The sequence below is a fragment of the Triticum dicoccoides genome, chromosome 3A, assembly GCF_002162155.2.
Source record: "Triticum dicoccoides isolate Atlit2015 ecotype Zavitan chromosome 3A, WEW_v2.0, whole genome shotgun sequence".
In the NCBI taxonomy this organism is placed as follows: Eukaryota; Viridiplantae; Streptophyta; class Magnoliopsida; order Poales; family Poaceae; genus Triticum; species Triticum dicoccoides.
Window position 1 is genome coordinate 752530790 of NC_041384.1, and position 15565 is coordinate 752546354.

A 15565-nucleotide genomic window follows, 5' to 3' on the forward strand; every position below is an offset into this window, starting at 1 on the left:
CGAGACGGCGGCGGCGGATCTCGCGGGGGAGAGTCGGGGGCGGTTGGGGGCGGGGTTGAGGCGTCGGCGGCGGGGTCCGGCGGGCGGCGGAGAGGGGGGAGATTTGGGGCGGCCGCGTTGGTCTGGTCTGCGGCGGGTTGGTGGGTCAGCACAGCAGCGGGAGGGAGGGAGGGAGGAAGGAGGAAGAGGAGAGGAATGGTGCTGGGGAGAAGATGGTGGAGGTTTGGGGGGTGTGGACGCGAAATCGCACGCTCTTTGACCGTTTCAGCCGTGGACCTCGTCCGTCCCACATCTTATTTTTTCCTCCTTCCCTCCGGTCCACCTGGAGTTTCTTCTCCTTTCCTTTCCTTTTCTATGATCTTGTGCTGCTTCTTCTTCTTCTTCCTCCTCTTACAATCTTATAAGAGAAAATGCATCTTCAGCCGCGCCCCCAACGAGGCCTGCCAGACGATTTTTCGGCCGCCGGTGCCAAAAATCGGTCCAGTCGCGTCCCCAAAGGCTCAATTTTCGCCGACTCGGGCTGAAATTGGCGCCGGCGGACCCAGGCCGAACCCGGCGTGCTGGGGGGTGCCGGCCGAATCGTTTTTGGCGCGAAAGTCGGCGGGCCCTCCTTGGCAGCGACTCAGATCTTCTCGCCGCTTTGTCGTCCTCATCGCCTCGGTTCCCGCGGCGAATCAATGCCCAAGCTGCCACACCGAACAGGCTCCTCCATTGATGCCTCACGGGTGGCGTAGTGAAAACTGGACGACGCGCGTCCCTCGCCCGCCACGCGTACGCGCGGCGCCTCGGCCTATATAAGTCGTCCCCCAGTGCGTCGGTGACGCACAGACTCTCCACCGCCGACGCCCCGTTCCTCCCCCGTCCCTCCCTCTCCTCTCGTCGTTCCACTTCAACCATGGCCGAGCGCTTCCCAGGCGACGGCGCGGCGGCGAACGGCTTCGGCCGCCGCCACCTCCACGAGAACGAAACTCGGCTCCTCTACGAGGCCGAGTACCCGGTCCCGCCGGATATGCGGGTGCCCGGGGCGTGGAGGATCAGCGCCGGCAGGGTCCCGGTGCCACCACCGCCCACGGGAGCGGCGCGGCGTGCGGAGATCGCGCGTATCCACGCCTCTCTGCCTCAGGCGGCGAGGGAAGGCCCATGGTACGTCCCCGACAGCCCGCTATGGGAGCCCTACTTCCGCCGCCTCCACGCCGAGCAGCTCGAGGCCACCAACGGCGTCGTGCCCTTAGGGAGGCTCAACTCTGAAGGCCGCCACCGATGGTGGGGCGTGCCCGACCGCACGCTGGAGGCCGTCCTCGGGTACATCAAGGGCGGCAACACACCCAGGCTGGAGTACCCCTCTCCCCCGTCCTTCTCCCGCCGGCATGGGAGCTCATGGACGCCGAGGCGCATGGACCCGAGGGCGTCCTCCTCCTCGTCCGGTCGCTCGACCTCTCCCTGCCTCCGCCCCGTCAAGCCGGAGCTCCTCCCCGTCAAGCCGGAGCCCCAGGACATGCCGGTCAGCCACCGCACCTGCCGCTCCGGCGTCCGCATCGCCGACTCCTTCCCCACCTCTGGCCGCCTCGTCATCGTCAAGCCGAAGGCGGAGCCCGGCCTCCCCGCGGAGTACGAGGCCATAGTCCGGCGCGGCTTCTCCGACGAGGAGGCCCTAAAGTGGGCGCGGGACGACTACCTCCGCGACGAGATGGTCCGGCAGCGCCAAGCCCTGGAGGAGATAGCTGATGAAGCTATGTACCTAGGGTAGGGCCATGGACCTATCCAAACTGACCTACCCAAGGACACCTCCAGAAGAAATCACATTTCAATCGACTTGGCGGTGTTTCACTCGACGGACTCGAAGACACTCGACCAAGAAGCAACCACTCGACCAAGATCCAAGCACCCGACGGCCAGGAGACCTAAAGTCACTCTGCACGCTAACGGTCGGTCATTAAGTAGCTTTTATGGTCATCATAGCACTTTATTAGGGGCATTACCAGTAACGCCCGACCTTAATGTACTTAAAACCCTGCATAACTGAGGGCCGGAGGGGTCTGGCGGACTCTATATAAGCCACCCTCCCTCCTCAGTGTAAAGGATTCGCACCCCTGTAATTCATACACGCATAATCCAGTCGACCACCTCCGGGCTCCGAGACGTAGGGCTATTACTTCCTCCGAGAAGGGCCTGAACTCGTAAACCTTGCGTGCTTACAACTTCTCCATAGCTAAGATCTTGCCTCTCCATACTTTCCCCCCTACACTACTGTCAGACTTGGAACCACCACAACTGGCGCCCACCTTGGGGCCGGTGTTTTAGCGTTTGTTGGAGGAGTTGCGACCTTTTCCGACCCGAATCATCATGGTTTTCGGTGGAGTTTTGGTGGAGGGCCGCGAGATCCGTCTCGGTGCGCTCACGCTCATCGTCGACGACTCTGCTTGGCTCCAAGAGGCTCCGCTCGACGTGGACGCACTCCCTATTCGTGGGGCAACGCACTTTAGCGTGTGCGTCCACGGCGTTCTCCTGCGGCAACCGTCGACCCCCTACCGGTCGGCTCCTGTGTTGTCCTCCCTCCCCGTTTCCCACCGGCGCAAGCGCTCCGGTTGGTCGAGACTTCAGCGATGGGTGAGACACGCGGTGGCACGTCACTCGGCCACCCCGCAAGTCGCGGCAATCGAGCCCGATGAATCCCTCTACGGCTTGTTCTACCTGTCGACTGGCTCCGCAGGGATCGCATCCGAGTGCGACAGCAGCGATCCGGCGGTGGAGGTTCTGATGGTCGATGGACCGCCCAGTCCTCTCGGTTTTCCCCGCATCGACGGAGGCGCGGGTGGAGGCGACCCGTTGCGTCCCCATGGGGAGTATCTTCCCGAGCCCCTCACGTCGCTGCAGAGAGAAGAACTTCGCCGCCAGAACGTGGATGCACTGCACACTCCTATCGTTGGAGAAACCCCCGAGACTCGCGCCTTGGAAGATGCACGCCTAGCAAACTTGGCCGAGCGCACTCGACTGGAGAACCTCCAGCGAGCACTCGACGAGCGTGCGCGACAACGGGTTTTCGAATCCAGTCGACGTCAGCTCTTCCCGCCCCCGCAGGTATATCGAACTCCGATTCAGAATTTAGCAGCTGTAGCCCGTATAGCGGAGTCGATTCAGCCTTCCCAGTCGGAGGCTGGCAGAGCCTTGCTGCAGATCAGAGCGTTACTCCGGGCAGCAGGAGACCAGAATTCCGCTGTTTCTCAGTCGCGGAACAGGATTCACAGCAGATCCGTTGCCGCGGACACAGTCCAGTCGGCTCACAGCCCGAGATTGCCCCCGAGGCGTGAGGGACGTGGAGACCGGCGTGACCACACCTCCCCCGAGGAGCGGGTCGTATGTGCCTCGCCAGCAGGATGACAGGCGCCCTCATGGTGGTGGGCGAAGGATTCCAGTCGACCCCAGAGGGCCAGGCTTTGATGCGAGATCCATTCTCGTCTAAGGTTTGGTCGACAGGAACAGGGCTCACCGAGAAGGTCACGACAGAGATGCACCTACCAGCAGCAGAGTACATGTTTCGGGGCCAGAGTGCTTTAGTAGAGCCATCAGGGCCGCTGTGATTCCTTCCAACTTCAGGTTGGCGACTGGAGTCAGTAAGTTCACTGGCGAGTCCAAGCCCGATACTTGGCTTGAGGACTACCGAGTGGCCGTCCAGATTGGCGGCGGCAATGATGAAGTGGCCATGAAGCACCTGCCTCTCATGTTGGAGGGCTCGGCCAGAGCGTGGCTGAACCAGTTAGCACCTAGCAGCATTTACACTTGGGAAGATCTCTCACGAGTGTTCGTCACCACATTTGAAGGCACATGCAAGCGACCGGCAGGGCTAACGAAACTGCGGTCTTGCGTGCAGAAGCCGAATGAAACTTTGAGGGATTACATCCAGAGGTGGATCACGTTACATCACTCGATGGAGAATGTGCCTGACCACCAAGCAGTTTGTGCCTTCAAGGAAGGCGTCAAGTACAGAGAACTGAATTTGAAATTTGGTCGAACCGGAGATATGTCCCTGAATCGGATGATGGAGATTACCACCAAGTACGCTAATGGTGAAGATGAGGATCGACTCAGGAGTGGCAAGCTCAAGTCAGTCGCCCAAGAAACCGGAGGAATTTCCAATCGGAAACAGAAGCGGAAAGCCGAGCCAGTGGCTCCCGGGGAAGCCTTGGCTTTAACCCAAGGAAAGTTTAAAGGGAAACCTAAAGGACCTTGGAACCCCAAAAAGCTTAAAGACCAGGACGGAAATGATGTGTTGGACTTACATGTCTCGTCCACACAAAGAAAGATGAAGAGGGTAATTTCATTTACCCGAAACATACCACTCGACAGTGTCGACTCTTGATCCAGCAGTTCCAAGGCAAGCAGCCCAAAGGTAAGGAAAAGGAGTCGGACAAGGTCCAGGACAAAGAAGACAGTGACGACGGATACCCTCAGGTCAATTCCACTCTGATGATTTTTGCCGATATTGAAAGCAAAAGTCGACTAAAAATTATTAACCGAGAGGTGAATATGGTCGCTCCGGCGACACCTAGTTACCTAAAATGGTCTCAGACTGCCATAACATTCGACCGGTCCGACCACCCAACGCACATCGCCACCCCTGGGAGGCAAGCTTTGGTGGTCGACCCAGTTGTTGAAGGCACTCGACTGACCAAAGTCCTAATGGACGGTGGAAGTGGTTTGAACATATTGTATGCTGAGACGTTGAAAGGGATGGGCATTCCGATGTCCAGACTCAGTGCCAGCAACATGAGTTTCCATGGAGTCATTCCTGGGAAGAAGGCTGAATCACTCGGCCAGATTGCTCTTAATGTGGTTTTCGGTGATTCCAAAAATTACCGCAAAGAAAAGTTGACATTCGAAGTTGTAGACTTCCAGAGTGCCTACCACGCTATTTTGGGGAGGCCGGCTTATGCACGCTTCATGGCCCGACCATGTTACGTGTACCTCAAATTGAAGATGCCTGGCCCCAAAGGTGTGACCGCTATTACGGGCAATCGGAAGAAAGCGGAAGAATGTTTTCAGAAAGGTTCGAAGATCGCTGATGCTCAGATGACAGTGGTGGAGTTGCAGGAATACCAGAAGACTGCAGACCCGAGTGATTTGTTGCGAGCCAAGAAGCCCGCTACAGAGTCAGCTTTTCAGTCGACTGGCGATACGAAGACAGCTCACATCCACCCGACCGACCCCAGCGCTGCTCCAACTCATATCTCGACAACACTCGACTCCAAATAGGAAGAAGCGCTCATCTAGTTCCTCTGTGAGAACTGGGACATTTTTGCATGGAAGCCCTCTGACATGCCAGGTGTTCCCAGGGAGCTGGCTGAGCACCACCTAAGAGTCGACTCAAAAGTAAAATCTGTCAAGGAACATCTCCGACGGTCCGCCGTCCAGAAGAGAAAGGCCACTGGTGAAGAGGTGGCTCGGCTCTTAGCGGCGGAGTTCATCCGAGAAATCTACCACTCCGAGTGGCTCGCCAATGTTGTCATGGTCCCCAAGAAGGACAAGTCACTTCGCATGTGCATTGACTTTAAACATATCAATCAGGCCTGCCCGAAAGATCATTTTCCTCTCCCCCGCATCGACCAGATAGTCGACTCGACTGCGGGATGTGAGCGACTGTCTTTTTTAGACGCCTATTCCGGGTACCATCAGATCCGTCTGTATGGACCTGATGAGATCAAAACAGCTTTCATCACTTCATTCGGGTGCTTCTGTTATGTTACCATGCCATTCGGCCTCAAGAATGCCGGAGCCACATTCATGAGGATGATTCAGAAGTGTTTGCTCACCCAAATCAGTCGGAATGTGGAGGCGTACATGGATGATATTGTGGTTAAGTCAAGGAAGGGTTCCGACCTGCTGACTGACCTTGCTGAAACCTTTGCCAACCTCAGAAGGTTTGATATCAAGCTTAATCCATCAAAATGCACATTCGGGGTTCCTAGCGGAAAGTTACTCGGTTTTCTCGTTTCCGAACGGGGAATCGACGCCAATCCAGAAAAAGTCGGTACTATACTCCGAATGAAAAGTCATGTGCGAGTGCACGATGTTCAGAAGCTTACTGGTTGCTTGGCCGCCCTAAGTCGATTCATATCTCGTCTCGGTGAAAAGGCATTGCCTCTTTACCGATTGATGAAGAAGTCTGACAAGTTCGAGTGGACTCCTGAAGCTGACGCAGCGTTCGCAGAGCTCAAAGCTCTGCTCTCCACCCAGCCGGTGCTTGCTGCCCCAATCAGCAAGGAGCCTTTGTTGCTTTACATTGCAGCCACAGGACAAGTCGTTAGTACGGTACTTACGGTCGAGCGGGAAGAAGAAGAGAAAACCTTCAAAGTTCAGCGCCCAGTGTATTATATTTCTGAAGTCTTGACCCCATCGAAGCAAAGATATCCTCATTATCAGAAGCTCGTATATGGGATTTATATGACCACAAAGAAAGTTGCCCACTACTTCTCTGATCATTCCATTACAGTCGTTAGCGACGCTCCATTGTCAGAGATCTTGCATAACAGGGACGCAACTGGTCGAGTGGCAAAATGGGCGATTGAACTCCTTCCTCTAGATATCAAGTTTGAGGCAAAGAAAGCTATCAAGTCCCAGGCAATCGCGGATTTCGTCGCCGAGTGGATTGAACAACAACTGCTGACTCAGGTTCACTCGGAGCATTGGACCATGTTCTTCGACGGTTCCAAGATGCTAAATGGTTCCGGCGCCGGAGTGGTGTTGGTCTCCCCCAGAGGAGATAAACTCAGATATGTTCTTCAAGTCCACTTCGATTCCTCTAACAACGAGGCAGAATACGAAGCACTTTTATATGGGTTGCGCATGGCCATTTCACTCGGCGTCCGTCGCCTCATGGTCTATGGCGACTCAGATTTGGTGGTTAATCAAGTGATGAAGGAATGGGACGTCAGAAGTCCAGCCATGACTGGTTATTGCAATGCAGTGAGAAAGCTGGAGAAGAAATTCGAGGGGTTAGAGCTTCATCACATACCCCGACTGAAAAATCAAGCAGCTGATGATCTGGCAAAAATAGGTTCCAAAAGAGAAGCCATTCCCAGCAATGTGTTTTTGGAACACATCCACACACCATCAGTCCAGGAGGATCCCTTCACTGAAGAGGCCCCGCAGCCAAAAAGCGCCACGGATCTGACTGGAGTTGAAGTTCCAGCTGTGGTCGACCTGATCATGGAAGTCTTGGTTATCACTCCCGTCTGGACAGAACCGTACATTGCGTACATCCTAAGGAAAGAACTCTCAGAAGACGAAGAAGAGGCTCGATATATCGTCCATCGATCCAAGGCCTTTACAGTCATAAAGGGACAGTTATATAGAGAAAGCGCGAGTGGGGTCGGCCAGAAGTGTATCACACCAGAAGAAGGTCAGATGATCCTTAACGATATCCACTCGGGGACCTGTGGTCATCATGCGTCCTCTCGGACCATTGTGGCTAAAGCATACCGAGCGGGGTTCTACTGGCCAAGAGCCAATGAGATGGCAAAAGAGATAGTCGACAAATGTGAAGGATGTCAGTATTACTCCAATATGCCTCACAAGCCCCGTCATCCCTGAAAACCATTCCACTCGTCTGGCCCTTCGCTGTTTGGGGGTTGGACATGGTTGGACCACTGAGAACAGGCAGGAGCGACTTCACTCATGTGCTGGTAGCAGTCGACAAGTTCACCAAATGGATTGAAGCCAAGCCTATCAAGAATCTTGATGCTTGCACCGCTATCAGTTTCATCAGAGAGTTGATATTCAGATATGGAGTTCCACACAACATCATCACCGACAACGGGTCAAACTTCGATTCCGACAAATTCAGGGCCTTTTGCGCCTCTCAGGGCACTCGAGTCGACTATGCTTCGGTCGCTCACCCCCAGTCGAATGGGCAAGCAGAAATGGCGAACGGCCTGATTCTCAAAGGACTGAAACCCCGATTGATGCGTGATCTCAAGCACGCAGCAGGTGCATGGGTCGACGAGCTTCCATCAGTCCTTTGGGGATTAAGAACAACCCCGAATCGATCGACCGGAAGAGCCCCATTCTTTCTGGTCTACGGAGCCGAGGCAGTCTTACCGAGTGACCTGCTTCACAACGCTCCCCGAGTCGAGCTCTACTCTGAAGATGAAGCAGAACAAGCCTGGCAGGACGCAGTCGACCTCCTAGAAGAAGAAAGAGAAATGGCCTTGATTCGATCGACCATCTATCAGCAAGACTTGCGTCGATTCCATGCCAGAAACGTGAAGAGCCGAGCCTTCCAAGAAGGAGACTTAGTCCTCTGAGTGGATCAGTAGAAACCACACAAGCTCGCTCCTACTTGGGAAGGCCCCTTCATAGTCACCAGAGTCCTCCACAATGGAGCATACCACCTCTACAATGTCGATCGCCAGATTGATGAGGCAGGAGCCTGGAATGCGGAGCTACTCCGACCCTTTTATACTTGAGTTATCATTCAGATAAGATGTAATAAGAAAAAAAACTCATGTAGTTTATTTATCAAAGACAAGAGCATTATAATTTTCCCAGTGATTATTATTGTTTTTGTTTACGTAAGAAATCCCCCAGTGGGTGGCTTAGCTGCGAATCCGCTTCACCTAAGTTTATAAAAATGTTTTTCTACTGAGTGGCGAGCCAGCCTCCCACTCGGAGTCTTAGCTGCGAATCCGCTTCGCCTAAGTTTGAAAAAAAATCCTACCGAGTGGAGAGCAGCCCTCTCACTCAGAGGCTTAGCTGCAGTCCAGTACTCGCCTAAGTTCTCTCGCTTAAGGACTTAGCTGCAGTCAGGCACTCGCCTAAGTTTGAAAAAATCCTACCGAGTGGAGAGCAGCCCTCCCACTCGAGGGCTTAGCTGCAGTCCAATACTCGCCTAAGTTCTCTCTCTGGACTTAGCTGCAGTCAGGCACTCGCCTAACTTTGAAAAAATCCTACCGAGTGGAGAGCATCCCTCCCACTCGGGGGCTTAGTTGCAGTCCAGTACTCGCCTAAGTTCTCTCTCTTGAGGACTCAGCTGCAGTCAGGCACTCGCCTAAGTTTGAAAAACAAAAAAATCCTACCGAGTGGAGAGCAGCCCTCCCACTCGGGGGCTTAACTGCAGTCTAGTACTCGCCTAAGTTCTCTCTTTTGAGGACTCAGCTGCAGTCAGGCACTCGCCTAAGTTTGAAAAACAAAAAATCCTACCGAGTGGAGAGCAGCCTCCCACTCGGAGGCTTAGCTGCAGTCCAATACTCACCTAAGATCTCTCGCTTGAGGACTTAGCTGCAGTCAGGCACTCGCCTAAGTTTGAAAAATCCTACCAAGTAAAGAGCAGTCCTCCCACTCGGGGGCTTAGCTGCAGTCCGGTACTTGCCTAAGTTTTCTCGTTTGAAGACTTAGCTGCGGCCGGGTACTCGCCTAAGTACGAAACACATCCCGCTCTGCAGTAACAAGCTATAGATCGACGACCACCTCCTCCTTGGAGAGCTTCGCCACAAATACAACATGCACTCCATCTTGCTCTGCAGTAATGAGGTGCAGGTCGACTGCTACCTTCCCCTTCGGAGCCGCGCCACAAGTACAAAAAAGTTGTCTCGAAAGAAGAACTATTTCCACTCGACGGGGGATTCATAAAGATATTCAACGATAAACCGAGTTCAGATAAATCCTAAAGGGTCCAGACCACAGGTCAAAGTGCTCAGGCATTCAGCCCGAAAGAGTTTAACGGTTACAAAAACCACTCGGCATTCTGAGGCAAATTTAAGGTGGGGCATAAAAGTTTGTTCACTCCGCAGGAGGAGGGCTGGCAGGCTCGACGAACTCGTCCAGGTCGACGCCATCGGCAATCCGAGTGGCGGCAGCAATGAAAGTCTCCATAAAAGTTCGGAAGTCGTGCTTTTGGGTGTTGGTGACCTTGATTGCGGCCAGCTTATCTTGTCGCACCTCCTTGTAGTGGACACGAACCAAAGACATGGCCACATCAGCGCCACACCAAGCAGAAGACTTCTTCCACTCCTGCACTCGGTCAGGGATTCCGTTAAGTCGAGTCATCAGAGACTCAAGATCGTTTTGGAGTATGGCCTTTGGCCAAAGTGCCGGGTCGATCCGTGACATGGTGACCTTCAGTCGAGCCAAGTAGTCCACGGCACCGTTGATGCGAGATTCCAGTCGGAGCAGATTCATGGCAGTTTCATCTTTCACGGGAGAGTTGATTGGATCCAAACCTGGTTCGATCCGCCCAGTCTCCTCTTCAAAGTTCTGGCAAAACTCTGCATTCACGATCCAAGGATAAGTCAATTTTTGTACACTGAGTCGACATAAAAAAATCAGTCGGAACAGAATGTGCACCTTCAAGCTTGATGAACAACTTCTTGGCAAGACTTCTCAGATAGCTCTCTAGATCATCCCTCCTGCGAGCAATGCTTTCCATTTTCTCACCCTGAACGAGATTCGCCTTCTTCCAGCGCGAGCACTCCTTGTTGGAGTCATTCAGAGCAGACTTTAGCCTAGTATTCTCTTCTTCCAACTGGCCGACCGAAGCCAGCTTCTGTTCGGCCAGAGCGACTCTGTCGTCAGCTTCCTTTCGGGCAGCAACCAGATCCTGGTCCTTCTTTGCCAGAGCTTCTCTCAGATTTTCTGCAAAGAAATGGTGCTTGATTCAGAAAGAGCAGAAAGGTACTCAAGCCCAAGGCAAACCAGTCGACAAACTCATCTTACCATTGGCACCATCCTTAGCCTTTTGCAGCTCTGTCTTGGCCAGCTCCAAGTCAAGGTTCAATTGGATCTGCTGTTTCTCCAAATCAGCAAAGCAAGCTCCCAGATCACAAGATTTCTGCAATCAAAGAGGAGAAGTTATTTTACAGCGAAAAACAACAAAGGCAATAAATACTAAGACCACGGTCGACTGCCCGCAGTCCACCATAGTCTCGGGGACTACACCCAGTGGGTGCACTTTGCGTGCCCCCACCGGTTCTGATCCCACTCGACCGACCCGCCGAAGTCGAGTCCAGGAAGTAAAAAAAGAGAAAGTAGAACTCAGACTACAGTCGACTGCCAGCAGTCCACCGTAGTCTCGGGGACTACACCCAGTGGGTGCACTTTACGTGCCCCCACCGGTTCTGATCCCACTCAACCAGACCGAGTGGAAGAGACAAACCACTAGTTTGGTTTATTCATTCGAAAAAATACAACGACTACAGTCGACTGCCAGCAGTCCACCGTAGTCTCGGGGACTACACCCAGTGGGTGCACTCAGCGTGCCCGCACCGGTTCAAAATTTTCAATCGACGCACCCAGTGGGTGTACAGATGCAAAGATTTTCGGAAAGAGTCTTCAGATATCATATCCTAACAGAACAAGCGGTGACCAACTAACCTGAACATTGCTTTGGAGAGCCGAGCTGGCGTCGTAGGCAGCCTGACTGGCGTCCCGCACCATCTTCATCTTCTCCATCATGACGCCCGCCTGGCGTATAGCTTCCCTGGAAGCATTCACTTCGTCTTCTGGGACATGATGGGTCGCAAAAACTGAAGGTGGGTCGACAGGGGCCTGAGTAGTCGATGAAGAAGGCAAGGCACTCGACAGTGGCACGGCAAAGGTAACAGAACCCCAATTGGCGTCGCCGGTGTCCTGAACGACTGGTTCTGCCCTCGACGTCGACTGTAGCGCCTCGCTTGCAGGAGCTTGCCTATTCTTCCTCGTCAAAGACCTCTCGGGCACTTCATCATCATCGGGGAGGTCAATAATGTTGGGAGCTGTGCAAAGTTCAATTGTCAAAATCACGTCACCCAATGATGCACATTGTAGTTGAATCGACTAAACAAAGACAGTATGGCAGAAATCATACCCAGATTAGAAGTGACCGCATCCTCCATCACCTCATCATCGTCCCTGTAAGCTGAGGTCCCGGAAGTGGCAGCGCTGACGATTCCAAAGTTCGTCCAGTTAAAACAAGAAAAACAAACGGTGTTGAGCGTTGAGTGTATACAGAGGAAGACACTTACGCAGAAGCGACGGGGATGTCAATCTTAATCTTCGGCAACGCCTTCCGGATTTTTGGCTCCGCAACTTTGGGGTGCTTGGGCGCTTTCTCGGTCGGGGTTGGTGAAGAGATCCGAGGACGCTTCGAAGATTGACCAGCTTGAGCAGTCGCCTTTTCATGGATGCTCGGTCGTTCTTGGGCAAGTTTGGATCGCCTCTCCCTGCGAGGAGGCGACTCAACTTCTTCTTCATCGCTTGAGTCTTCGCTTTCTCCATCCTCTTCACCATCAGAAGTCCACTCGCCGCTGTCACCGCCGCTCGCCTCGCCTTCCAAGTCTTGCCCTTGCTCTCCATTGGGCATCGAGTACATTTCAATGAGGGCCTAAAAAAATAACAATCAAAAGACATTCAGTCGACCGCAAACGGGAAATCACATGGAGAGTCGGAAAGTTACTTACAGAAACATACCTGCTCCGGCTGACGCGAGTTGTCGAATGGAATCACCCTCCTGGATCCCCGAGGGTTGTCTTTGTTGCCAGTGATTCCTCTCAACCAGCTCTCCAAGGTATCCTCACTGACCTCCTCCGGGTGGATCCTCACTGACCTCTCCAAGAATACATCCACATCGGATGATCGCGCGCCTGAAGGGGTTGGATGCGTCGACCGAGAAAGACCTCCAGCAGATCCATCCCGGTCACTCCGTCGCGGACGAGCTGGACAACCTGTTCGACCAGCTCCTTGACCTGCGCCTTCTCTTCTGGAACTATCTTTAGGGGAGCAGGCTTCTCCACTCGAGCCAAGGAGAAAGGAGGATGCCCAGTCGACTAGCCAGGGGTCGGCTGATCCTTGCAGTAAAACCAAGTCGACTGCCAGCCCCGGACCGAGTTAGGAAGGATCATCGCTGGGAAGGTACTTTTGCTCCTCATCTGGATCCCCAGACCACCGCACATCTGGATCAACCGAGTCCTCTCGTCACTCGACTTGGTCTTTTTGACCGACTGGGAACGACAAGTGAAGATATGTTTGAAGAGCCCCCAGTGCGGTCGACAACCCAAGAAGTTTTCGCACATAGACACGAAAGCGGCCAGATAGACTATGGTATTCGGAGTAAAATAGTGGAGCTGAGCCCCAAAGAAGTTCAAAAAAGCCCGGAAGAAAGGGTGGGGAGGCAGCGAGAACCCACGATCTATGTGAGTTGCTAAGAGGACGCACTCACCCTCTCTGGGCTGCAGCTCAGTTTCGTCTCCCAGGAGCCGAGCCGACTTGTGGGGGATAAATCCCCCTTCCACCAGGTCGTCAAGGTCGTCCTGCGTGATTGCCGAGCGGATCCAGTCACCCTGGATCCAGCCCGCCGGCAGGTCGGACCTCGACGAGGATCCGCCCCGGTTGGTCCGCTTGCCCTTCACCTTCGCGGTTGCCTTCTTCAGGCGTTCCAACGCCGCCGTCTTATCCTTCCCCATGGTGGCAGTTCGAGCTCGAGCGGAGATCCGGCGACGAGACGGGAGCAAGGGTGGCGGAGAAATCGGGAGAAAACAGAGAGAGAATGGTGGCGTGCGGAACAGAGCCCTGGCCCAACACCTTATATGAGGTTGTTTCCGAGTGGCTGACTGGTAGGCCCGGACGGCCCTGCCAAATCTCGTGGCGATCGCGCGCGCGATACGTGGCGAAAAAGGTGGCGCGGGGATCGAGGTGACTCCGCGCTATCCCATCCGTTTACTGCGGCCTCTCCCGTCCTGCGCGCTTCCCGAAATTTGGATCCCACGAAATCCGCGGGCTGCAGAATAACTCGTCGGACCGAAGATCTCCTCCACACCGTCACTCAGAACTCTTCAAGTATAAGAACTCACTCGACAAAACCTAAGAATGGGTCAAGGCGACTGGAAAGAAAGTTGTTGTCATCACTCTGGTCCATTGATCCGAAACAAGGTATGTTCACGACATGAAAAATGAGTCGGAGATGTGCTCAAACCCTTTCCCACTCAAACCTCGATCCATTCGGGGGCTAATGATGAAGCTATGTACCTAGGGTAGGGCCATGGACCTGTCCAAACTGACCTACCCAAGGACACCCCCAGAAGAAATCACATTTCAATCGACTTGGCGGTGTTTCACTCGATGGACTCGAAGACACTCGACCAAGAAGCAACCACTTGACCAAGATCCAACCACCCGACGGCCAGGAGACCTAAAGTCACTCCGCACGCTAACGGTCGGTCATTAAATAGCTTTTATGGTCATCATAGCACTTTATTAGGGGCGTTACTAGTAATGCCCGACCTTAATGTACTTAAAACCCTGCATAACTGAGGGCCGGAGGGGTCTGGCGGACTCTATATAAGCCACCCCCTCCTCAGTGTAAAAGGTTCGCACCCCTGTAATTCACACACGCATAATCCAGTCGACCGCCTCCGGGCTCCAAGACGTAGGGCTATTACTTCCTCCGAGAAGGGCCTGAACTCGTAAACCTTGCGTGCTTACAACTTCTCCATAGCTAAGATCTTGCCTCTCCATACTTACCCCCCTACACTACTGTCAGACTTGGAACCACGACAATAGCCGCCCGCAAGCGTGGCCGCGAGGACGAGCACGGCATGGTGATCCTCGACAGCGACGAGGACGAGGACGCCCCCGGACCGTCCAACCCGCCGCGCCAACCTGGGGAGGGGTGCAGCAGGGACGGCGGCCACGGAGGAGGCGACGACGACGGCGGCGGCGACTACAGGAAGTTCTACAGGCTCCTCGGCATGTAGAGTTTCAAGGGCGGCGAGGGCGACTGCGGGCCGCGGCGAGAGTAGCGTTTTTTTCCTTTTTTGTAAAATATTTTAAATATGTATGAACTCGCCGAAGTTTGGATGAATTTGCGCCTAGTTTGTGATTTTCAAATAACTCGTGGGTGCCTCGACTGGGGGGAATCACGCCCCCAGCACGCGGTTTTCGCCGGTGCGCCTCAGGGGCGATTTTTAGCGCCTCCTGAGGAGGCAACGGCTGGAGATGCTCTCACTATCTACCTTGGTTGTACCATCGTAGGTTTCGGTTTGCTCATTGTTGTAATACTACTCACGAAAAACCTTCGAGCACCAAGGACAACAACGTGTGTAGCCGGTTGTTCTCGCTATGCAGATGTTGGTCTGAGTTTGGCCTCGCCGTGCCGCCGGAGAAGTCGTGGCTGCTAAAAAAACATGTCGACCGGCCCGCCACGACGCGTGTGTCCCTTCCCTTGTTTGTCTTTCGGTAACGTTGTAGATGAGACGGTGGCGCCTCCTCGGTCTTGTGTAGAACCACTTTTGCACAAGGCTCTAGCCAACTAGCCTTCAAATGTCAGCCGAATCAACGTTTTGCAAACACAAGGTTTTCTAAACGGCGATGAAAGTGGACCCAGTCCATGCAATGTAAGTTTATAGTACTCTCTCCTCATCATATTATCTGACTTGATGGAATTAGAAATCGAGAGAAAAGGAACTATTCGGTGTACTGTCATGCGCTCCACCCTCTTCTCCTGCAGCGGCCATGGTAGAAGCATGGTCAGATATGACGACCGACTCACAAGACTGTCATGGGACCATTATGAACTAAAAGTTCCCCAACTATCTTCTTT

The 15565-nt window shown here is 53.9% G+C and overlaps 1 protein-coding gene across 1 annotated transcript in view; it reads right to left on the reverse strand.

The window, feature by feature from the left end:
- LOC119270700 (U-box domain-containing protein 4-like) overlaps positions 1 to 60 on the reverse strand; it is a 7213-nt gene extending 7153 nt beyond the window's left edge. Inside the window, exon 1 of the mRNA XM_037552746.1 lies at positions 11 to 60. The gene's annotated coding sequence lies outside the window, so the exon portion shown is untranslated. The remainder of the gene's footprint in view (positions 1 to 10) is intronic.
- Positions 61 to 15565: the final 15505 nt, after the last annotated feature.